The sequence below is a fragment of the Triticum dicoccoides genome, chromosome 1A (assembly GCF_002162155.2).
Source record: "Triticum dicoccoides isolate Atlit2015 ecotype Zavitan chromosome 1A, WEW_v2.0, whole genome shotgun sequence".
Classification (NCBI taxonomy): Eukaryota; Viridiplantae; Streptophyta; class Magnoliopsida; order Poales; family Poaceae; genus Triticum; species Triticum dicoccoides.
The window spans coordinates 77,315,156-77,320,039 of record NC_041380.1 but is presented as its reverse complement, the minus strand read 5'-3'; positions in this window follow the sequence as shown (position 1 = coordinate 77,320,039).

Genomic DNA, 4,884 nt, shown 5'->3' with positions numbered 1-4,884 from the left:
AAAGCAGTCGCCCAGGAAACCGGAGGAAATTCCAGTCGGAAACAGAAGTGGAAAGCCGAGCCAGCCGCTCCTGGGGAGGCCCTGGCTGTAACCCAGGGAAAATTTAAGGGAAAACCCAAAGGACCTTGGAACCCCAAGAAAGTTAAAGACCAAGATGGAAATGATGTTTTGCATCTATCGTGTCACATCCACACCAAGAAAGATGAAGAGGGTAAACTCATTTACCCAAAGCATACCACTCGACAGTGTCGGCTTCTGATCCAGTAGTTTCAGGGCAAGCAGTCCAAAGATAAGGAAAAGGAGTCGGACAAAGTTGAGGACAAGAAAGATAGTGACGATGGGTACCCCCAGGTCAATTCCACCCTGATGATTTTTGCTGATGTTGAGAGCAAAAGTCGACTGAAGGTTATTAACCGTGAGGTAAATATGGTTGCTCCGGCAACACCCAATTATCTGAAGTGGTCCCAGACTGCCATCACATTCGACCAGTCTGATCACCCTACGCACATTGCCACCCCTGGGAGGCAAGCTCTGGTGGTCGACCCAGTTGTCGAAGGCACTCGACTGACCAAAGTCCTGATGGATGGAGGCAGCGGTTTGAACATACTATATGCAGAAACATTAAAAGGGATGGGCATTCCAATGTCCAGGCTCAGCACCAGTAACATGAGTTTCCATGGAGTCATTCCTGGGAAGAAAGCCGAGTCACTCGGCCAAATTGCTCTTGATGTGGTTTTCGGTGATTTCAAGAATTACCGCAAGGAAAAGTTGACATTCGAAGTTGTGGATTTCCAAAGTGCTTATCACGCTATTTTGGGCAGGCCAGCTTATGCACGCTTCATGGCTCGACCATGTTATGTGTATCTCAAATTGAAGATGCCTGGTCCCAAAGGTGTGATCACTGTTACAGGCAATCGGAAGAAAGCAGAAGAGTGTTTTCAGAAAGGCTCAAAGATTGCTGACGCTCAGATGGCGGTGGTCCAGCTGCAAGAGTATTAGAAGACTGCAGATCCGAGTGAGTTGCTACAAGCTAAGAAGCCTGCTTCAGAATCAGCTTTTCAGTTGTCCGGTGAAACGAAGGCAGTTCACATTCACCCGACCGATCCAAACGCTGCTCCGACTCACATCTCAACGACGGTCGACTCCAAATAGGAAGAAGCGCTCATCCAGTTCCTCCGTGAGAACTGGGACATCTTTGCATGGAAGCCTGCTGACATGCCTGGAGTTCCCAGGGGGCTGGCTGAGCACCGTCTACGAGTCGACCCAAAATTTAAACCTGTGAAAGAACATCTTCGACGGTCTGCCGTTCAGAAGAGGAAGGCCATTGGCGAGGAGGTGGCTCGGCTCTTAGCAGCGGAGTTCATCCGAGAAATTTACCACTTCGAGTGGCTCCCCAATGTTGTCATGGTCCCCGAGAAGGACAAGTCACTTCGCATGTGCATTGATTTCAAGCATATCAATCGGGCCTGCCCGAAAGATCATTTTCCTCTCCCCCGCATCGACCAGATAGTTGATTCGACTGCGGGATGTGAGCATTTGTCTTTCCTAGACCCCTATTCTGGGTACCATCAGATCCGTCTGTACGGGCCCGACGAGATCAAAACAGCTTTCATCACTCCATTCGGGTGCTTCTGTTATGTCACCATGCCGTTCGGCCTCAAGAATGCCAGAGCCACGTTCATGAGGATGATTCAGAAGTGTTTGCTCACTCAAATCAGTCAGAATGTGGAGGCATACATGGATGATATTGTGGTCAAGTCACGGAAGGGTTCCGACCTGCTGACTGACCTTGCTGAAACCTTTGCCAACCTCAGGAGGTATGATATCAAGCTCAATCCGTCAAAGTGCACGTTCGGAGTTCCAGGTGGGAAGTTACTCGGTTTTCTCGTTTCCGAACGGGGAATCGACGCCAATCCTGAAAAAATTGGTACTATACTCCAGATGAAACGTCCTGTGCGTGTGCATGACGTCCAGAAGCTTACAGGATGCTTGGCCGCTTTAAGTCGATTCATCTCTCGCCTCGGTGAAAAGGCATTGCCTCTTTACCGACTGATGAAGAAGTCCGACAAGTTTGAGTGGACTCCAGAAGCTGATGTAGCGTTTACAGAGCTCAAAGCTCTGCTCTCCACCCAGCCGGTGCTTGCTGCCCCAATCAGCAAGGAGCCTTTGCTGATTTACATTGCAGCCACAGGACAAGTTGCCAGTACAGTACTTACGGCCGAGCGGGAAGAAGAAGGAAAGGCCTTCAAAGTTCAGCGCCCAGTATATTATGTTTCTGAAGTTTTGACTCCTTCAAAGCAAAGATATCCTCATTACCAGAAGCTTGTATATGGGATTTATATGACCACGAAGAAGGTTGCACATTACTTCTCTGATCATCCCATTACAGTCGTCAGCGACGCTCCACTATCAGAGATTTTGCACAACAGAGATGCAACTGGTCGAGTGGCCAAATGGGCGATTGAACTTCTTCCCCTAGATATCAAGTTTGAGGCAAAGAAAGCTATCAAGTCCCAAGCAATTGCAGATTTTGTCGCCGAGTGGATCGAACAGCAACTTCCGACTCAAGTTCACTCGGAGCACTGGACCATGTTCTTCGATGGATCTAAGATGCTGAATGGTTCCGGTGCTGGGGTAGTATTGGTTCCCCCCCGAGGAGATAAGCTCAGATATGTTCTCCAGATTCACTTCGATTCCTCCAATAACGAAGCAGAATATGAAGCACTTTTGTATGGGTTGCGCATGGCCATTTCACTCGGCGTTCGTCGCCTCATGGTCTATGGCGACTCAGATTTGGTGGTTAATCAGGTGATGAAAGAATGGGACGTCAGAAGTCCAGTTATGACTGGTTATTGCAATGCAGTGAGAAAGTTAGAGAAGAAATTCGAGGGGTTAGAGCTTCATCACATCCCCCGACTGAAAAATCAAGCGGCTGATGATTTGGCAAAGATAGGCTCCAAGAGAGAAGCCATCCCCAGCAATGTGTTTTTGGAACACATCCACTCGCCATCAGTCCAAGAAGATCCTTTTACAGATGAAGCCCCGCAGCCAAAGAGTGCCACAGATCCGACTGAAGTTGAAATTCCGGCAGTGGTCGACCTAATCATGGAAGTTTTGGCAATCACCCCTGACTGGACGATACTGTACATCGCGTATATCCTGAGAAAGGAACTCCCGGAGGACAAAGAAGAGGCTCGACAGATCGTCCGTCGATCCAAGGCCTTTACAGTCATAAAGGGACAGTTGTATAGAGAAAGCGCGACTGGAGTCGGTCAGAAGTGTATAACACCAGAAGAAGGTCAGATAATCCTTGATGATATCCACTCGGGGACCTGTGGTCATCATACGTCCTCTCGGACCATTGTGGCTAAAGCATACCGAGCGGGATTTTACTGGCCAAGAGCGAATGAAATGGCAAAAGAGATAGTCGACAAGTGTGAAGGGTGCCAGTTCTACTCCAACATGTCGCACAAGCCTGCATCAGCCCTGAAGACCATTCCACTCGTCTGGCCCTTCGCTGTTTGGGGACTAGACATGGTTGGCCCATTGAGAACAGGCAGGAGCGGTTTCACACATGTGCTTGTGGCAGTCGACAAGTTTACCAAATGGATTGAAGCTAAGCCTATCAAGAATCTTGATGCTTGCACTGCTATCAGTTTCGTCAGAGAGTTAACATTCAAATATGGAGTCCCGCATAGCATCATCACCGACAATGGGTCAAACTTTGATTCAGAAAAGTTCAGAGCTTTTTGCGCCTCTCAAGGCACACGAGTCGACTACGCATCGGTCACCCACCACCAGTCGAATGGACAAGCAGAAAGGGCAAATGGTCTGATTCTCAAAGGACTAAAGCCTCGGCTGATGCGTGATCTCAAGCACGCAGCAGGCGCTTGGGTCGACGAGCTTCCGTCGGTTCTGTGGGGATTGAGGACTACCCCGAATCGGTTGACTGGAAGAACTCCGTTCTTTCTGGTTTACGGAGCGGAAGCAGTCCTGCCGAGTGATCTACTTCACAATGCACCCCGAGTCGAGCTTTATACTGAAGATGAAGCAGAACAAGCCCAGCAAGACCCAGTCGACCTCTTGGAAGAAGAAAGAGAAATGGCTATGATCCGATCGACCATTTATCAGCAAGACTTGCGTCGATTCCATGCCAGAAATGTGAAGAGTCGAGCCTTCCAAGAAGGAGATTTGGTCCTCCGAGTGGATCAACAGAAACCACACAAGCTCGCTCCTACTTGGGAAGGTCCCTTCATCGTCACCAGAGTCCTCCACAATGGAGTGTATCACCTTTACAATGTCGATTGCCAGATCGATGAGCCACGAGCTTGGAATGCAGAACTACTCCGCCCCTTTCACACTTGAATTCTCACTCGGATGAGATGTAATAAGAAAAACTTCTGTAGTCTATTTATCAAAGACAAGAGTGTTACAAATTTTCCTATAATTGTTGTTGCTTTTGTCTGCGTGTGAAATACCCCAGTGGGTGGCTTAGCTGCGAATCCGTTTCGCCTAAGTTTGTAAAAAAAAATCCTACCGAGTGGTGAGCCAGACTCCCACTCGGAGGCTTAGCTGCAGCTCAGTGCTCGCCTAAGTGTTTAAAAATCCTACCGAGTGGCGAGCCAGACTCCCACTCGAAGGCTTAGCTGCAGCCCAGTGCTCGCCTAAGTGTTTAAAAATCCTACCGAGTGGCGAGCCAGACTCCCACTCGGAGGCTTAGGTGCAGCCCAGTGCTTGCCTAAGTGTTTAAAAATCCTACCGAGTGGAGAGCAAACCTCCCACTCGGAGGCTTAGCTACAGCTCAGTGCTCGCCTAAGTGTTTAAAAATCCTACCGAGTGGAGAGCAAACCTCCCACTCGGAGGCTTAGCTGCAGCCCAGTGCTC